Source organism: Macaca nemestrina, chromosome 13 (assembly GCF_043159975.1).
Source record: "Macaca nemestrina isolate mMacNem1 chromosome 13, mMacNem.hap1, whole genome shotgun sequence".
NCBI lineage: Eukaryota > Metazoa > Chordata > Mammalia > Primates > Cercopithecidae > Macaca > Macaca nemestrina.
This window is the reverse complement of record NC_092137.1, coordinates 1,213,274-1,234,758: the sequence shown is the minus strand read 5'-3', so window position 1 is coordinate 1,234,758 and position 21,485 is coordinate 1,213,274. Positions and strand designations below refer to the sequence as shown.

The 21,485-nt window shown below is 48.3% G+C and overlaps 1 protein-coding gene across 5 annotated transcripts in view; it reads right to left on the bottom strand.

Annotated features, from left to right (window-relative positions):
• The window catches only part of LOC105497556 (syntrophin gamma 2), a 564,393-nt gene that overhangs the window by 483,779 nt on the left and 59,129 nt on the right, over positions 1-21,485 (bottom strand). Inside the window, exon 1 of one of the 5 annotated variants that reach the window (XM_011768712.3) lies at positions 1,536-2,064. The exons of the other annotated variants lie outside the window; for them this stretch is intronic. The gene's annotated coding sequence lies outside the window, so the exon portion shown is untranslated. Of the gene's footprint in view, positions 1-1,535; positions 2,065-21,485 lie in introns of those variants that run through there. 5 annotated transcript variants of the gene reach the window in all.

The following is a 21,485-nucleotide window of genomic DNA, read 5'->3' as shown; positions in this document are numbered from 1 at the left end:
GATGTTTTAAGTCTTGGCTCCCGTTTTTATTGCATTGTGGTTGAGAAAGCGATTGGTGTGATTTCAGTTGTTTAGCGTTTGCTGAGGATTGTTTTATGTCCGATTGTGTGGTCAGTTTTAGAGTATGTACCATGTGGTGATGAGAAGAATATTCTGCTGTGGTTGGGTGGAAAGTTGTTTAGAGGTCCATCAGATCCATTTGGTCCAGTACTAAATTCAGGTCCTTCATGTCTTTGTTAATTTTCTGCCTCAATGATCTAATACTGTCAGTGGAGTAATAAAGTCTCCCATTATTATTGTGTGGGAATCTAACTCTCTTTGCACGTTTCTAATGAAAAAATGCTCAAGATTGCTGATCATCAGAGAAATGCAAATCAAAATCACAATGAGTATCATCTCACACCAGTCAGAATGGCTACTATTAAAAACTCACAAAATAACAGATGCTGGTGAGGTTGCAGAGAAAAGGGAACACTTATACCCTGTTAGTGGAAGTGTAAATTAGTTCAACCATTGTGGAAGGCAGTGTGGTGATTCCTCAAAGATCGAAAAACAGAACTACCATTTGACCCAGCCATTGCATTACTGGATATATACCCAAAGAAATATAAATCATTCTATTATAAAGACGCTTGCATGCATATGTTCAACGCAGCACTATTCACAATGGCAAAGACATGGAATCAACCAAATACCCATCAATGGTAGACTGGATAAAGAAAATGTTGTACATATACATCATGGAATACTATGCAGCCATAAAAAAGAATGAGATCAAGTTTTTTTGTAGGAATATGGATGGAGCTAGAGGCCATTATTCCAAGCAAACTAACCCAAGAACAGAAGGCCACTTATAAGTGGGAGCTAAATGATGAGAACACATGAACACAAAGACATTGGGCTCACTTGAAGGTGGAGGGTAAGAGAAGGGAGAATATCAGAAAAAAAATAGCTATTGGGTACTGGGTTTAATACCTGGGTGACAAAAATCTGTACAACAAACTCCTGTGACACGAGTTTACCTATATACAATCCTACATGTGTACCTCTAAACATAAAAGTTAAAAATATATTTTTTATAAAGAAAGAGAAATAAAAAACAAGAAAGAAGAAAATAATATTTCAAGTTTTATAAAATCACTATACTTAGCATATTCATTTAAAAAAAATCAATTTCTGGTGGGGTTAGGAAGAAACTGGAAACACTCATGTGTTACTGCAGGGAGCACAGGCCGGACCAGTAACTAAGCCGAACAATCTTGAGTTCATTTGTGAAAATGCCTGAGTGTTTCCTACAACACAGGAATCTCAGTCTTGGGTATGAGAAGCCTGTCCACAGGTCCACAGGAACTTCTACTCCAAAGTCAATCCAGATCTCCACAAAAGCAAGACAGCAGATTGGCAAAAATTGTTAACCACAACTTTTTCAGGACTCCAAAAGTTGATCAAAGGTTAGCAGTGATCAGAAGAGATTTTATCAAGCAACATATCTGAACGCTGGGAAGAAGAGTAAGCTTTGTGGTATTTTAACATACCCTGTTTCTATCCCAGTCTCCACAGCTCTGTAGCAGCCTTCAACACCAGCAGCCTCACAGCTGTCCTAACTGCCACAGGCAACGTAGCAGCCCTTGAAGAAGGGACAGGCATTTGTGGAGTTTCTCCAAAAGTCCCATCTCCAAAAAACTGTCAGAACTGGATCTGTCCAGCAGCTCCCTGGAAGGCTCCACTCTCTGGACTTGTCTTTGTTGACCTGACTCAGAGCTTCCCCTGCAGGACAACACCCGCCCAGGGCATCTGTCAGAAGCAGTCAGTGGCCACTGTTTAGCATCACAATTGTCTGAGGCTACAGTACCAACTGGGATGCTGTTTGCTCTAAATCTCATGTTGAGGTGTAAGCTCCAGTGTTGGAGATGGAACCTGGCCGAGGCAATTGGATCATGGGTGTATATTTCTCGTAAATGGTTTAGTGCCATCCTCTTGGTGCTGTTCTTGCAATAGTGAGTGAGTCTTCTCAAGATCTGTTTAAAAGTGTGTGAGGTCTCTCCGCCCCCCATTCCCATTCCCACCACGTGACATCGCTCCCCTCTCACTCCCATTCCCACCATGTGACATCTCTCCCCTCTCACTTCCATTCCCACCATGTGACGTCCCTCCCCTCTCACTCCCATTCCCACCATGTGACGTCTCTCCCCTCCCACTCCCATTCCCACCATGTGACATCTCTCCCCTCACTCCCATTCCCACCATGTGTGACATCCCTCCCCTCTCACTCCCATTCCCACCACGTGTGACATCTCTCCCCTCTCACTCCCATTCCCACCATGTGACGTCCCTCCCCTCCCACTCCCATTCCCACCATGTGACATCTCTCCCCTCTCACTCCCATTCCCACCATGTGACATCGCTCCCCTCTCACTCCCATTCCCACCATGTGACATCTCTCCCCTCTCACTTCCATTCCCACCATGTGACGTCCCTCCCCTCTCACTCCCATTCCCACCATGTGACGTCTCTCCCCTCCCACTCCCATTCCCACCATGTGACATCTCTCCCCTCACTCCCATTCCCACCATGTGTGACATCCCTCCCCTCTCACTCCCATTCCCACCACGTGTGACATCTCTCCCCTCTCACTCCCATTCCCACCATGTGACGTCCCTCCCCTCCCACTCCCATTCCCACCATGTGACATCTCTCCCCTCTCACTCCCATTCCCACCATGTGACATCGCTCCCCTCTCACTCCCATTCCCACCATGTGACATCTCTCCCCTCTCACTTCCATTCCCACCATGTGACGTCCCTCCCCTCTCACTCCCATTCCCACCATGTGACGTCTCTCCCCTCCCACTCCCATTCCCACCATGTGACATCTCTCCCCTCACTCCCATTCCCACCATGTGTGACATCCCTCCCCTCTCACTCCCATTCCCACCACGTGTGACATCCCTCCCCTCTCACTCCCATTCCCACCACGTGTGACATCTCTCCCCTCTCACTCCCATTCCCACCATGTGACGTCCCTCCCCTCCCACTCCCATTCCCACCATGTGACATCTCTCCCCTCTCACTCCCATTCCCACCATGTGACATCGCTCCCCTCTCACTCCCATTCCCACCATGTGACATCTCTCCCCTCTCACTTCCATTCCCACCATGTGACGTCCCTCCCCTCTCACTCCCATTCCCACCATGTGACGTCCCTCCCCTCCCACTCCCATTCCCACCATGTGACATCTCTCCCCTCTCACTCCCATTCCCACCATGTGACATCGCTCCCCTCTCACTCCCATTCCCACCATGTGACATCTCTCCCCTCTCACTTCCATTCCCACCATGTGACATCGCTCCCCTCTCACTCCCATTCCCACCATGTGACGTCTCTCCCCTCCCACTCCCATTCCCACCACGTGACGTCTCTCCCCTCTCACTCCCATTCCCACCATGTGACATCGCTCCCCTCTCACTCCCATTCCCACCATGTGACATCTCTCCCCTCTCACTCCCATTCCCACCACATGTGACATCGCTCCCCTCCCACTCCCATTCCCACCACGTGTGACATCCCTCCCCTCCCACTCCCATTCCCACCACGTGTGACATCTCTCCCCTCCCACTCCCATTCCCACCACGTGTGACATCGCTCCCCTCCCACTCCCATTCCCACCACGTGTGACATCCCTCCCCTCCCACTCCCATTCCCACCACGTGTGACATCCCTCCCCTCCCACTCCCATTCCCACCACGTGTGACATCTCTCCCCTCCCACTCCCATTCCCACCACGTGTGACATCGCTCCCCTCCCACTCCCATTCCCACCACGTGTGACATCCCTCCCCTCCCACTCCCATTCCCACCACGTGTGACATCCCTCCCCTCCCACTCCCATTCCCACCACGTGTGACATCTCTCCCCTCCCACTCCCATTCCCACCACGTGTGACATCTCTCCCCTCTCACTCCCATTCCCACCATGTGACGTCTCTCCCCTCCCACTCCCATTCCCACCATGTGACATCTCTCCCCTCCCACTCCCATTCCCACCATGTGACATCTCTCCCCTCTCACTCCCATTCCCACCATGTGACATCTCTCCCCTCTCACTCCCATTCCCACCACGTGTGACGTCCCTCCCCTTTCACTCCCATTCCCACCACGTGTGACATCTCTCCCCTCCCACTTCCATTCCCACCACGTGTGACATCTCTCCCCTCCCACTTCCATTCCCACCACGTGTGACGTCCCTCCCCTCTCACTCCCATTCCCACCACGTGTGACATCTCTCCCCTCCCACTTCCATTCCCACCACGTGTGACATCTCTCCCCTCTCACTCCCATTCCCACCACGTGTGACGTCCCTCCCCTCTCACTCCCATTCCCACCACGTGTGACGTCCCTCCCCTCTCACTCCCATTCCCACCACGTGTGACATCTCTCCCCTCCCACTCCCATTCCCACCACGTGTGACATCGCTCCCCTCCCACTCCCATTCCCACCACGTGTGACATCGCTCCCCTCTCACTCCCATTCCCACCACGTGTGACATCCCTCCCCTCCCACTCCCATTCCCACCACGTGTGACATCGCTCCCCTCCCACTCCCATTCCCACCACGTGTGACATCCCTCCCCTCCCACTCCCATTCCCACCACGTGTGACATCCCTCCCCTCCCACTCCCATTCCCACCACGTGTGACATCTCTCCCCTCCCACTCCCATTCCCACCACGTGTGACATCTCTCCCCTCCCACTCCCATTCCCACCATGTGACATCTCTCCCCTCTCACTCCCATTCCCACCATGTGTGACATCACTCCCCTCCCACTCCCATTCCCACCACGTGTGACGTCCCTCCCCTCTCACTCCCATTCCCACCACGTGTGACATCTCTCCCCTCCCACTTCCATTCCCACCACGTGTGACATCTCTCCCCTCTCACTCCCATTCCCACCACGTGTGACGTCCCTCCCCTCCCACTCCCATTCCCACCACGTGTGACGTCCCTCCCCTCCCACTCCCATTCCCACCACGTGTGACATCTCTCCCCTCCCACTCCCATTCCCACCACGTGTGACATCGCTCCCCTCCCACTCCCATTCCCACCACGTGTGACATCGCTCCCCTCCCACTCCCATTCCCACCACGTGTGACATCCCTCCCCTCCCACTCCCATTCCCACCACGTGTGACATCGCTCCCCTCCCACTCCCATTCCCACCACGTGTGACATCCCTCCCCTCCCACTCCCATTCCCACCACGTGTGACATCCCTCCCCTCCCACTCCCATTCCCACCACGTGTGACATCTCTCCCCTCCCACTCCCATTCCCACCACGTGTGACATCTCTCCCCTCCCACTCCCATTCCCACCATGTGACATCTCTCCCCTCTCACTCCCATTCCCACCATGTGTGACATCACTCCCCTCCCACTCCCATTCCCCCACGTGTGACGTCCCTCCCCTCTCACTCCCATTCCCACCATGTGACATCGCTCCCCTCTCACTCCCATTCCCACCATGTGACATCTCTCCCCTCTCACTCCCATTCCCACCATGTGACATCTCTCCCCTCTCACTCCCATTCCCACCACGTGTGACATCCCTCCCCTCTCACTCCCATTCCCACCATGTGACGTCTCTCCCCCTCTCACTCCCATTCCCACCACGTGTGACATCCCTCCCCTCCCACTCCCATTCCCACCATGTGACATCTCTCCCCTCCCACTCCCATTCCCACCATGTGACATCTCTCCCCTCTCACTCCCATTCCCACCATGTGACATCTCTCCCCTCCCACTCCCATTCCCACCATGTGACATCGCTCCCCTCTCACTTCCATTCCCACCATGTGACATCGCTCCCCTCTCACTCCCATTCCCACCACATGTGACATCCCTCCCCTCCCACTCCCATTCCCACCATGTGACGTCTCTCCCCTCTCACTCCCATTCCCACCATGTGACATCTCTCCCCTCTCACTCCCATTCCCACCATGTGACATCTCTCCCCTCACTCCCATTCCCACCATGTGACATCTCTCCCCTCTCACTCCCATTCCCACCATGTGACATCTCTCCCCTCTCACTCCCATTCCCACCATGTGACATCGCTCCCCTCTCACTCCCATTCCCACCACATGTGACATCCCTCCCCTCCCACTCCCATTCCCACCATGTGACATCTCTCCCCTCTCACTCCCATTCCCACCATGTGACATCTCTCCCCTCTCACTCCCATTCCCACCATGTGACATCTCTCCCCTCTCACTCCCATTCCCACCACGTGTGACATCCCTCCCCTCTCACTTCCATTCCCACCATGTGACATCTCTCCCCTCTCACTCCCATTCCCACCATGTGACATCTCTCCCCTCTCACTCCCATTCCCACCACGTGTGACATCCCTCCCCTCTCACTTCCATTCCCACCACGTGTGACATCTCTCCCCTCTCACTTCCATTCCCACCACGTGTGACATCTCTCCCCTCTCACTCCCATTCCCACCACGTGTGACATCCCTCCCCTCTCACTTCCATTCCCACCACGTGTGACATCTCTCCCCTCTCACTCCCATTCCCACCACGTGTGACATCTCTCCCCTCTCACTCCCATTCCCACCATGTGTGACATCACTCCCCTCCCACTCCCATTCCCACCACGTGTGACGTCCCTCCCCTCTCACTCCCATTCCCACCATGTGACATCGCTCCCCTCTCACTCCCATTCCCACCATGTGACATCGCTCCCCTCTCACTCCCATTCCCACCACGTGTGACATCTCTCCCCTCTCACTCCCATTCCTACCACGTGTGACATCTCTCCCCTCTCACTCCCATTCCCACAATGTGACGTCTCTCCCCCTCTCACTCCCATTCCCACCACGTGTGACATCCCTCCCCTCTCACTCCCATTCCCACCATGTGACATCTCTCCCCTCCCACTCCCATTCCCACCATGTGACGTCTCTCCCCTCCCACTCCCATTCCCACCATGTGACATCTCTCCCCTCCCACTCCCATTCCCACCATGTGACATCGCTCCCCTCTCACTTCCATTCCCACCATGTGACATCGCTCCCCTCTCACTCCCATTCCCACCACATGTGACATCCCTCCCCTCCCACTCCCATTCCCACCATGTGACGTCTCTCCCCTCTCACTCCCATTCCCACCATGTGACATCACTCCCCTCTCACTCCCATTCCCACCATGTGACATCTCTCCCCTCACTCCCATTCCCACCATGTGACATCTCTCCCCTCTCACTTCCATTCCCACCATGTGACATCGCTCCCCTCTCACTCCCATTCCCACCACATGTGACATCCCTCCCCTCCCACTCCCATTCCCACCATGTGACGTCTCTCCTCTCTCACTCCCATTCCCACCATGTGACATCTCTCCCCTCTCACTCCCATTCCCACCATGTGACATCACTCCCCTCTCACTCCCATTCCCACCATGTGACATCTCTCCCCTCACTCCCATTCCCACCATGTGACATCGCTCCCCTCTCACTTCCATTCCCACCATGTGACATCGCTCCCCTCTCACTCCCATTCCCACCACATGTGACATCCCTCCCCTCCCACTCCCATTCCCACCATGTGACGTCTCTCCTCTCTCACTCCCATTCCCACCATGTGACATCACTCCCCTCTCACTCCCATTCCCACCATGTGACATCTCTCCCCTCACTCCCATTCCCACCATGTGACATCTCTCCCCTCTCACTCCCATTCCCACCATGTGACATCTCTCCCCTCCCACTCCCATTCCCACCATGTGACATCTCTCCCCTCTCACTCCCATTCCCACCATGTGACATCTCTCCCCTCTCACTCCCATTCCCACCACGTGTGACATCCCTCCCCTCTCACTTCCATTCCCACCATGTGACATCTCTCCCCTCTCACTCCCATTCCCACCATGTGACATCTCTCCCCTCTCACTCCCATTCCCACCACGTGTGACATCTCTCCCCTCTCACTTCCATTCCCACCACGTGTGACATCCCTCCCCTCTCACTCCCATTCCCACCATGTGACATCTCTCCCCTCTCACTCCCATTCCCACCACGTGTGACATCCCTCCCCTCTCACTCCCATTCCCACCACGTGTGACATCTCTCCCCTCTCACTTCCATTCCCACCACGTGTGACATCTCTCCCCTCTCACTCCCATTCCCACCACGTGTGACATCCCTCCCCTCTCACTCCCATTCCCACCATGTGTGACATCTCTCCCCTCTCACTCCCATTCCCACCATGTGACATCTCTCCCCTCTCACTCCCATTCCCACCACGTGTGACACCCCTCCCCTCTCACTTCCATTCCCACCACGTGTGACATCCCTCCCCTCTCACTCCCATTCCCACCATGTGTGACATCTCTCCCCTCTCACTCCCATTCCCACCATGTGTGACATCTCTCCCCTCTCACTCCCATTCCCACCATGTGACATCTCTCCCCTCTCACTCCCATTCCCACCACGTGTGACACCCCTCCCCTCTCACTTCCATTCCCACCACGTGTGACATCTCTCCCCTCTCACTCCCATTCCCACCACGTGTGACACCCCTCCCCTCTCACTTCCATTCCCACCACGTGTGACATCTCTCCCCTCTCACTTCCATTCCCACCACGTGTGACATCCCTCCCCTCTCACTCCCATTCCCACCATGTGACATCTCTCCCCTCTCACTCCCATTCCCACCACGTGTGACATCCCTCCCCTCTCACTCCCATTCCCACCACGTGTGACATCTCTCCCCTCTCACTTCCATTCCCACCACGTGTGACATCTCTCCCCTCTCACTCCCATTCCCACCATGTGACATCTCTCCCCTCTCACTCCCATTCCCACCACGTGTGACATCTCTCCCCTCTCACTCCCATTCCCACCACGTGTGACATCCCTCCCCTCTCACTCCCATTCCCACCATGTGTGACATCTCTCCCCTCTCACTCCCATTCCCACCATGTGACATCGCTCCCCTCTCACTCCCATTCCCACCACGTGTGACATCTCTCCCCTCTCACTCCCATTCCCACCACGTGTGACATCCCTCCCCTCTCACTCCCATTCCCACCATGTGTGACATCTCTCCCCTCTCACTCCCATTCCCACCATGTGACATCTCTCCCCTCACTCCCATTCCCACCATGTGTGACATCTCTCCCCTCTCACTCCCATTCCCACCATGTGACATCTCTCCCCTCTCACTCCCATTCCCACCATGTGTGACGTCACTCCCCTCTCACTTCCATTCCCACCACATGTGACGTCACTCCCCTCTCACTCCCATTCCCACCACGTGTGACATCTCTCCCCTCTCACTTCCATTCCCACCACGTGACATGACTGCCCCCGTTTTGCATTCCACCATGAATGGAAGATTCCTGAGCCTTCCCCAGAATCTAGGCAGATGTCAGTGCCATGTTCGCACAACCTGTAGAACTGTGAGCCAAATAAACCTCTTTTCTCAGATGTTTCTTTATAGCAACACATGAATGACCTAATACAATGACCAAGGGTAGATATACCAAGGATGTATCTACCAATGAGGTAGATACAAAGTAACTACCTCAAACTGTTTAAGAGCATTTGCAAACAACCCACAGATAATATACTTTATGGTGAAAACTACATGTTGTCCTTCTTAATTCAGAAACATGAGGAAACTGGCCAATTCTTGGCATGATTCTTATGTGACTTTTGCAGACATCTTGGGCATAAAGGATATCTTATCATTATGTGAATTTAAATGTATCAAATAAGTTAGGGAAGAATTGAAAGTGTCCTAATTACCCATTACCTGAGTTCCCTTGCCTATACCTGTTTATATTTTTGGACCATCTAAAATTTGGGCTTATTCATTTATCTTGTAGATTTGCTACAGATTCCTGGGGGGGGGGGGGTGTGATTTCATTATTTTTAGACTTTAGGAACATCTTGTAATCTGTCATTTCTCTGTTACATTTATTCATTGTGTGTTTCACTGTACAGTATAACCTGGCCTACTTGTCTTTTGCTGTTTTGCTTAAGAAGTTCTTAGTCATATCAAAATCACGAGATGCTGTGCTCCGGTGTCCCAGCCCGTGGTCCTGCTGCAGCGTCGTTAGGACCCTGCCTGCCCTTGTTTCACTTTGGTGTTGATGGCGCTTCATTTCAGATAACCCTTTCACCCATCACAAGCAATGCTGTCAGTGGCTACTTCTACTAACAATGACTTTAATTATATATAATTCATGTACTATGCAGCCCACGATTTTTAAACTTAAAATACAGATTTTTACTATATTCACAGTGTTATGCAACCATCACTGCTAATTTTAGAACATTTCCATTACCCCAGAAAGAAACCCTGTGTGCATTGGCAGTCAGTCCCAATTTCCCATCGCTAGGAAATGCAAATCTACTTTCAGTCTCTGTGGATTGGCCTATGCGGGATATTCCACATGAATGGGATCACACAACATGAGGTCTTTCCATCTGGCTTCTCTCTCTTGAATATTTTCAAGGTTCATCTGTATCGTAGCTTGTATCAGTACTTCATTACTATATAGAAATGTAAAACAAATTAGCTGGGTGTGGTGGCGGGCACCTTTAGTCCCCTCCCCATTACTCAGGAGGCTGAGGAGGCAGGAGAATCGCTTGAACCTGGGAGGCGGACATGACGCCACTGCACTCCAGCCTGGGCAACGGAGTGAGACTTTGTCTCAAAAAAAAAGAAAGAAAGAAATATAAAGCATTGAACTATATATACAAAGAGCCAAACACATAAAATTTCAAAACTGCGGAGTGAAAACCATGAGAAAACACATGAGACTATAAGACAAGTCTACTCACGTCAATTAAAATAAAGCACATCGTACAGCAATGGGTTACTGGAAAGAAGCTACAATTAGAGAGTGCCCATCAGACACTCTGAGGACTGTTCCCTGAGAGGGGAGGAAATGGGAGTAGGAATAGAAAACACCAGACAGGAACCCTGCACAGGCCAGCAACAGACCTGTCTCCAACCGTGTAACTCAACAACTCAACCCTCTGCATGTAAAGTCCACTCAACAAAAACAAAACCAAGGATCTCCAGAAGTCAGGTGGCCGCCTTTACATTTGTTACCTAACGTACACATGTCAAAATTTATTAAATTTCACAGTTTCAAGCAATATTGGAGCCTGCAAATTCACTAATTTGGGATTCCTCTCAGAACCTCTTTGCTTTCATAGACTCTGCCATACAAGACTGGAACAGAAGTAGTTACTGGTGTTTTGACTTAAGAACCTGTCTAAACTAACTAGCTAACTACCACTTGCTCAAAGAATAACCTTTACAACACGTTGGTGTCTTTGAATTTCACAACTGCAGCTTAAAAGAGTTCATAAAAGTGGAAATCAGTGAATCTGGGGTCACACGAATAGTCAGCGGTGCATGTGGCTCTTCTGCAGCAGAACCATGGATTTCTTCCTTTGTCAACGGGGAAAAAAGGAAATCAATATGTGCACAATTTATGGCACACTTCAGAACGTTCCAGAAGGTGCCTACAATGTAATACACATAACATGTTGCCAACATATTTGTACTTATTTTGAAATAATTGTAGATTTTTTAGAAGTTGGAAAAGCAGTGTACAGCAGTGCTCAGCAGCCTTCACCAGGCCCCTGACAGGTACACCTGACCTATTATAGGTGTGTGACTGAGAAAAGGCCATGACTGACATGGCCAAAGTATAATGCTGACCATCAGTGCTCACTGGTGCACGTGTGGACAGCTCGGTGTAACGCTGACCATCAGTGCTCACTGGTGCACGTGTGGACAGCTTGGTTTCGTTTTGTCACAGCTACACGTGTGAGCAGCCTCCACTAAGTATATCTTGTTGTGCGTTTGTACCATCCATGCATCACAGGCAAAGTGTCTGTGTGTGTCCCTGGCCCTTTTTTTAACTGAATTGTGTCTGAGCAAAGCAACATTTGAAATTAAGATCATGTGGCCCAGGGATCAAGTGGCTCCCACAGTTTCCTCTGAAACCCTCCTTTCTAAGCATGAGGCACATCTCCACCACACGCACTGCACCGGGCACAGCGGAAGGCAGCATGACTGCACTGCTCAAGAAGTTCAGCATCGAATACAGCCAGTGACAAGAAAAACACAAACAGCTAAAGCAACAATCAGTGCATGCGATGAGAGCTACAAATTATTTATTATCAATATACAAAAGAAGGAGAGGTCACTTCCAAAGCGGCAAGGAAGCATCCCTAAGCCAACCTGCAGCCACTCAACGTTTAGATAGACAAGATGAAGGAGCAGCATGCCGGGGAAAGGGAATGGCTGCTGAGTCCTGCAGCCACTCAACATTTAGATAGAAGAGATGAAGGAGCAGCATGCCGGGGAAAGGGAATGGCTGCTGAGTCACTCTGCATCCACAGCTTCTATTTTGCGAGAGTGTAAAACCCTGGAAATGATACAGGAACATAAGATGTGAAAGGTAAGATGAAGCCTAACAGGGGAAAGCCCAAGTACTTCACTAGAAAGAGGTCAGGTGTGAGTCACTTAGGCGGCTATTGTAGGTTTATGACTGAGAAAAGGTCATCACTGAGGGTTCTGGAAAGGCGACTCTTGCCAGCGACTTGCATCAAGGCCTCAGAAGACTCAGGGCTGACTTAGCAGAGGATGAGATGGCACAGGGGCACTGAGGGGGCACCGGAATGAGTGCACCTCGGCAGTGACAGCAGCTTAAGTCTGGAAGGAATGAGACGGGACCAGAACGTGTAAGGTCATGCTGTCACGCACGGTCTCAGGGTGAAACGCCAGAACTATGAAGGTCTCACGTGTCAACTGATCAGGACGACACTGCTGACTAGTGGAAACATCTACAATGACCAAATTCCGTTTCTTAATTTCTTTAAAAAAGGAATTATTCAAGCGTAACCAAGCAGCATAACCAAGGGGGTCTTATTATTCTTAGATACTATTATTCAATAATGCAATAAATCAAAACCTGACACTGAGAATTTATTCAGACATGTTATAGCTTGTTTAATCAAGTGTCAAGTGTATTTCTTGTACCATTGCAATATATTTTCCTGACCTCCCTCCCCTGCAAAGAAAATCAGTCTATTTTGTGTTAATTGCCAGCTCCTCTTAGTCATTTAAAAATTGTAAATCAAACTAGCCTCCTATAGTTGGCTGAGACTTTTGGTAATGTACCAATTCTAAGTTGAAACACAAAAGTAGAAATAAATTGATTTCTATAAAATGGGGTTTTTGATGTGTGCTTTGGGGAGATAAAGGTAAGCAGGCTGGGGTGGCTGGAAAGCCCAGAAACGTGGCGGCCTGCTGTCCAGGCCACCTGAGCCCTCCTGATCCTGCCTGAAGCCACACTCCAGCCTGGACAGAAGGTGCTTCCCTCCACATTTCCCGAGAGCCTGGGGCAGGGCCTTTGCCCTTAGAGATGAACATGGACACATATTACTAAAAACTCCAGACTCTAGAACTGGTCTGGTCCTATTAAAAAGTAGATGCGAATTCATCGTAAAAGCGTGTAATATGGCACAAAAATGCATACAAAGGGAACAGTACACATCCTGCTTAGAAGCTCAGGGTGAGAAGAATCCCTGGCTTTTATGCAAATGTGATTATTTAAAAACAAAACAAAACAAAAAAACAAAAAGGAGGTTGCCTAGAAAAGAGACGCAGAGGTGGAGAGGACCAGGAACAGGGTGGAGTTCTAACTCCTCAGTGTTGTAAGACCCAGAGTCTCTTTGAGTAAGGCATGAGGAAAGACAGATCCACATGAGGGGACAACAGAGGGTTTCTGGACCTTTCAAGGAAGAGGAAGCTGAGAAGGTTTGGACATTTTATGTGACTGACACCAGGTCTCATGTCTAGATGGAAATGAGGCCGACCTGAGGAAGGAAGCTTCTCAGCCAGCATTCGGAACCAGCTGTGGGGATTTTAAACACCATATATGTCCATTCAGGCTCTACCCTATCAGGGTATCTGCAGTCAGTGAATACCCAAGTATTGTTAAAGGTTCAGTAAGCGTCTGATGTGCAGCCAGAGCTTAGTGTCTGTGGGTCAGACGTACCTTCAATAATTCACCTGCTTATCTCTTCACTCAACGGAGATGCATGAGGAAGTTGCTGGCACTAGAAAGCACTGTGGGCCCAGGAGCATCACCAGGAAACAAGCAGATGAGATCCCTGGTCTCTCCAGGGTACAGGCAATGAGCAGATGGAGGGGAGAGCTGTTTCTAGGGTGTGCAAGAAGCACATGGAAGACAGTCATGGGACGCAGGAGAACTAAGTGCAGCAGCAAGAGGGGTCAGGATGCAGGGAGGGGCTCCCAGCATCACACAAGGGAGCCAGGATAGCATGATGGAGGCTAAGCCAAGCTACTGTAGAAGAACCACTCTGTCTGCTGTGCAGTCACTAAGCTAAGGAGTGTAGACAGTAAATCAGCAAGGCTGCTGTGCAGACACTAAGTCAGGAGAGAAGGAGGCCACAGGCAGGGGGAGGCCACAGGTAAAAGGAGGAGGCCACGAGCAGGAGGAGGAAGGGCAGGCCAAAAGGCAGGAGGGGGCTCCTGCATTCACCCAGTGAGAGAGGATGGCACTCGGACCATTTGCCATGGGAGACAGGTGGAATCGGGGTGTTTTTAAAAGGCAGAGCAAGTAGGTTATTCCAAGGGTTGTTTCCCGAGCTCCATTCTATGCACAAGGTTACTCCGGAGAATGAGACCGCCGGGTGAGTGCAGGGTTGTCAACAATTTCATGCCTAGGAAAACACGAAGAGCCACCCTTGAATACTTAATCTCAAAATTCTGGCCCATACAATGATACCTCCCTCCCTGTTTCTCCTGGCAGTTTTATTTATTTGTGTTTTTGGATGTTGGCAAAAGACATCTTATAATTTCCTAAAAGTATTGTCAGAGGGCTAAGTCCCTGTACTGATAACTCTAATGATTTCTTCGTGCATTGAATAGCAGATTTTGAATTAATGCCAAAAACTGCATAAAATTTGGAAGGAGGCGAACGAGTCCTCTCCGCTGCGTGTTCTTCAGTGTTCACGCTAAGTGCTGGAGAGGAACACCAACTGAGAGTCTGATTAATAATCCTGAATTACCACAAAACAATGCTAGAGTCGGGTTCAATTAAAAGCCATGTGTCTGCATCTGGTGTTGAAGCACTGGGAAAAACAACCACAAAAAAAACTTTTCAAAATTAACTATCCAGTAATGAACAAGGCTGCTTGCTTTTCCAGAAACTGATTAACAGTTCATATTCAAATTACTCATTACATTTGGACTGGTTTTAAAGAATACATTTTAACTTCTATAAACATGTAACAAAACAAAATGCCAAATTAGTTTGTAATGCTGACTTAAAAGCCAAAACTCCTGGGCTTAACAACTAGTTTTAGCAAGTCAATTATACCTGCAGAGTCCAAATTTTCAAATCCCTCAAATGCGGTTGACAAGTCTCAGGGTCGAATGAATGAATGAATGAATGATGCTGTCTATGTTAGGCAAAGGTCCCCACAAAAATATCCACATCTGCAGAGCCTGTGAATGTCACACAGCAGGGGGACTTTGTAGATGCGACTCAGGCTTGTGAGATGGGGGTCGTCCCGGATGACCCAGAGGACCCCATATCATCACAGGGGCCTCCATAAGGCAGAGGGGGGGGCAGGAGGACCAGGGTCACAGTGAGATTTAGAGATGCTGCACCGCTGGCTGTGAAGACGGTGTGAAGATGGAGGACTTAGCCAGGAGCCAAGGTGCGCAGGCAGTCTCTAGAATCCAGAGGAAACAGATCGTCCTTCAGAATTTCCAGAAAGAACGCAGTCCTGCTGATACCTTGATTTTAGCCTAGTGCAACCCATTTTAGACTTTCTACCTCCAGAACTATAAAATATTAAACTTGTGCTCTGCAGTAAAAACCAGCAGCCATGGGAAGCGAATCCCCCATGCTCTTCTCATCATGGGAATTCTAGAAGAGCCACACAGTTCCACAGCCACCTCCTGCATGCCAAAGTACCCGTGTGGCTGCCCTGCCTGGATTCCACGCACTCATATCCCCTGACACCCTCACCCCGTCGTGGGCTAACTGGGCCCTTGTTCTATTCCATGAGTCTCTTCGAGTTGCTCCCAGCTGGGATGGCTGCTTCTTCCTGCTCAAGCACTGCTCAGACCCCACATTACTCCTCATCCCTAGGGGAAAACACTGAGCCGAGAACTTGGATCTACTCTATTAAGCTCTGCAACACCCCTTCAGTGTTCTGGCGGGGGACATAGTTTGATTTTGGCAGGGTGAGTGGGGGCGTTTCATATTTTGATCTTTTAGATAAGTTCTCTAATCCATGTAGAGTGTATGTAGCAGACCTTGACAATATTTCAAAATAACTAACATTATATCCTGCCATGTATTTCATTATCCCATAGATTGCACTAACAAGTAATCATATTGTATTAGTTTCTGCTTTCTTTTTATTTCTTGGTAGAGTACACAATGTGGACCTGTATTACCTATTTCACCTCAGTGCCACCTTGCTTGACAATGTTTTGACATTTGCTAGCGCAAGTCACTGCTTTATTACTTTATTCTTCAAAGACGCCTTGGGTATTAATTCTCATCTTTTCATTACTGCAGCTAAATTTCAGAATCAATATTTTCATTAAAAACATTCTTCGGTAGGCATGGTGGCTCATGCCTCTAATCCCAGCATTGTGGAGGATGAGAATCGCTTGAGCCCAGGAGTTGAAGAACAACCTGAGCAACATAATGAGACCACATCTCTATAAACAATTTTAAAAAATAATTGTCCAAGTGTGGTGGCATGAGCCTATGGTCCCAGCTATTCAGGAAGCTGAAGCGGGAGGACCACTTGAGCCCAGACGGTCAAGGCTGCAGTGAGCCATGATCATGCCACTGCACTCCAGTCTGAGCAACAGATGGAGGCCCTTTCTAAAAAAACTTAGTCTTCATGTTTTTATTAGAATATATTTAAAGTGTAACTTCACTTATAGAAAAGATAAGTACATAATAACCTTCTATCACATCATGTTATGATATGACTTAGTCAAGGTTTTATATTTATTTAAATATTTGTTTTCTTCATATTGGTCCCTCACTTTACAATTGTAAAAATTGTATTACAATTTTTCAAGTAAACATCTTCTTCTGCTTTGTTTTCAATCTGTGGCCCATGGACTGAATCTAGGAGGCCCCTGTGGTGTCAGGAAGTTTCCCTGGCAGGCACCACTCACTCCATACCCATGTCTACCGCAGCCACTTCCCCCACACAAGAGCAGGACTGTTGTTGCCACAGAATCACAAATAAATATTCACCATCTCACACTGCACAGAAAAGTTTGCCAACCCCTGTTCCAGATAAGTTATTATTGGTGTGAAGCACACACTAGTTTTTCCACACTGTCAATGGATACTCCATGTAACGTTCCTCATCCGTGGAAAGCTTTCGGTTGTGCTGCCTTCAGTCCCAGTCAAGGGCAAGGAGGTCCAAGAGCAGCCTGCAGCCTGACCTAGTGGAAGTGGACGTCAATGGCACACACGCAGCTCTCCTTGCAGACTGCCAAGGTTCTGGATCCACTTGTCCCTGCTGCAGATGAGCCTAAAGCTGCCTAAATGTTCCCAGGCTACGCAGGTTGCAGATGTACTGACAGAGGCACAGGGACGGAGCCAGGGCTGGCAATGCGAGTGCCCTTGCAAGGGCTGACCAGGCAGGTCTGAGTGGGCCCACAAGGGCAAGAATTGACACTGTCCACAATATTAAAATGTCCGATGATGAAACCGTCAATAAAAATAACAACCTATTACCCATTTAGGTGTAAAACTTACGTTCTTCCACTTTAACAAAGTAAGTCAGGCCTTTTATCTCTGTGATGGAAAATAAAGACAACATCAACTATTTGCACATTCTGACTGCAGAAAATTTCTTTAAAAATAGATTTACCACCATCCAGTCTCCAACACAGCATCAATTCAGCCCAATGCGATGGCCACTCACCTCACACTACAGGAGAAAATACAATCTTGGAGCCACATCCTTCTACTGCTGCCAAGAGAAGGAGAAGGCCCAAGAGTATAGTGACAAGTGACCGTCCAGGCCAGGCTGGGGGGTGATTACTCAAATCTCTCATTTCAAACAGGATAAATAACATGGGCCCAGACTAATTCTCTCCTCAAGACACGGGCCAGAAAATAAAATTTAAAAACAAACAGACAAATAAACAACTTATGTGAATATCTACTGATAGTGGGTTAAATGTAAAGTCAAAACGGAATTATTTTTGAACCACATTAAAAAATCCTCTTTTCTGGTTTCTCCCACTTGTAGCAGCTCCGAGGCTTGTGTGCCTGGGAGGCTCATTTGCTGCCAGTCTCACATCCTCCTACCCTGGCCAACTGACTGAAGCCATTATCTCCTTTATCTTTTCTTGTCTTCTTAAAGCAAATCTTAACTCGCCAGATGACAATCCCTAGGCCTTGTTTCTCAAGGTCCATGGATTTATATTCGCTATCAAGATGCTACAATGTTAGCTTCAGTTTCTCAGCTACACAAGGGAGATTCTCATAGAAAGAGGGAAAGAAGAAATGACAAAGGGAAAATTCACTATTTAGCACTGACCCATTTTGATTATCACCAATCCCAGTGCAATACCTTATTAATAAAAAATGTACCTGAGCACTTGCCATGTACTAGGCAAGTATGCACAAAAACTCGGGGATTCACAAGGATGCAGGAATACTCGAGGATACAGGGATTCAGAGGAACACAGGGAATCAGAAACTCAGGGAATCACAGGAACTCAGGGACTCGCGGGAGCTCAGGGACTCACAGGAACTCAGGGACTCACGGGAACTCAGGGACTCACGAGAACGCAAGACTCACAGGAACTCAGGCAATCATGGGAACTCGGGGATTCACGGCAATGCAGGGGCTCACGAGAACGCAGAGGCTCCTGAGAACACAGGGCCTCACGGGAATGCAGGGATTCACAGGAACGCAGGGGTTCATGGGAATACAGGGGGTTCACGTGAGCACAAGGATTCATGGGAACACAGGGGCTCACAAAAACAAAGGAATTTATAGGAACAAAGGGATTCATGGGAATGCAGGGACTAACAGGAAATCAGGGACTTGCAGGAACCTAGGGATTCACCAGAATGCAAGATTTCCTTTTCTTCGGATAAATGCCCCGTGATGGGAATGCTGGGTCAATTCATAGTTTTCAGTTCACCTCTGTGTTCTATTCATAATTTTATGAGGAACCTCCATATTCTTCTCCACAGTGGCTACACTAGTTCACATGTAACTAGTATATTAAAATTTTGAAAATGTATCATGTACACATAGAATAATTTAGCATGATAGGGTTATTACTACCTTGTGTTTTCACTAAATTAAAAAAAAGCACATAAAACAAAATTCAAGCCAGGTATGGTGGCTCACACTTTTAATCGCTGCACTTTGGGAGGCCAAGGCAGGAGGATGACTTGAGGTCAGGAGTTTGAGACCAGCCTGAGCATCAGAGTGAGACCCCCATCTTTACAAATAATAATAATAAGAATAATAATAATAATAAATCCGGCCATGGTGGTGCATTCCTATAGTCCCAGCTACTCAGGAGGCTGGCGTGGGAGGATTGCTTGAGCCAGGAGGTGTCAGGAGGTGGAGGCTGCAGTGAATTATGATCATGCCGCTGCACTTAAGTCTGGATGACACAGACAGACTCTGGCCCTAAAGCAAAAGGAAAAAAAAAAAAAAGAAAGAAAATTCCTAGACGTCAAGGCAAAAAATAAGTTATATCAAATTTGAGTAAAATATTAAAAAATATATTTAAACAAAATTTTAAAATATATTTGCTTGATGTGTCCAGAAAATGTACCTGCAAGCTTTTGGTTTCCAAATATCCTATTAAAACGATGGATTTTAAAAAGCAATTCTATCTCCTTGGAAAATGGGGCATGTCATTCCTGAATTCAGCAAAGTTATTATGAGAGTGTGCCTGAGATATTTTTTATTATCAAACAAAAGGAGCTACTGATCAACAGACTTTTATGGGTGCAGGTCAACAAGATACAGAAACCAGCTTGAACTTCCTACTATTTGGGTCTATTTAACTGTCAAAGATAGTAGTTACTGTAACTGACTGTAGTGCACGTGTATATGTAATAATACTCAAAAAATTATAGAGAAAGCACGTGAGAGGAAGAGACAAACATGCCTTGATTGCCCCACTGGAAGAGATCAAAACACGATTCCTTACTGTGAAAATTGGCAATTCAAGAGAGAATTAATCATTGACCTTTCATTTTAAGAGGAAATGCAGTGTCTCTATAGTTGATGAGGAAAAGCTATTCTTATTAGGAGAAAGGTCATTAAAAATGTAATAGAAAAATCACCATTTTTCCAGGTTCAATGAAATAATTGACTCAGAAGGATTATCATTAAATGCTAAAGCTATTAAGTAAAAATTGTTGGTAGTGTATTTTCATGCTGTCCAACAGTTAACTATTGGCAAAAATATATGTATACATATGGTTAAAAACAGGGAAGTCTGTGAGTTACTCTCTTAAGTGAAAAACTCAGCTCATGAATAATGGGACTGCCCGATGTGGCAGACAGTTTGACATGTTTGAGATTAAAATTCATGAATTTTGCAAATGATTTTTAATGATCAGCAAAAACAAAAATTTATTAAAACATTAGTAATTGAATATGGATGAGGAGTATATTATTAGACTATTCTTCCAACTTTTCTGTGTTTTAAAAAATATTCATTGCTACAAATTTGGAGAAGTGCAGGAATTAGTACACAGACCCAGCACAATCAGATCCCATTTGGACAGTGCAAATGATGAGTGGGTTTTCGGAACAGCTCTTTGGTAAAAATAAGTCCTTCTGCAGATGTCCCTCTGAGGCTCCACCGTGGCCTGCCTGCTGATGGTTGTAAGTGGTTCCCTCACTCACCATCTGGCCAGTCCAGGGGCCAGAAGTGGGAGGAAAAGCACTCACGCTGGAGCCAGGGGAGCTGGGCCCAAGCCCAGATGCCTGGGCCCTTGGGAAGTGGCCCTGCCATTCACCCACTGGGCATCACCCTGGAGTCCTCCACCATCCACCCCACATCTATGAAAGCTGGAAGAGCACACACGTGTATGTAAAATGGGACTTTATTCATCACCAGCTCGTGTATTTGAAATGTACCATTGTTAATATTAGAAGATTCACGCCTGAATGGCTATTGGGAATAACTGTCAGTGGCCTGTGGTGTTTCTGTTGTTGTTTTTCTTTGAGATGGAGTCTCACTCTGTCCCCCAAGTTGGAGTGCAGTGGTGCGATCTCAGCTCACTGCAACCTCTGCCTCCCGAGTTCAAGTGATTTTCCTACCTCAGCCTCCCAAGTAGCTGGGATTACAGACCTCTGTGTTGATGTTAACACCAAGTCGCCCACCTCCCATGAGCC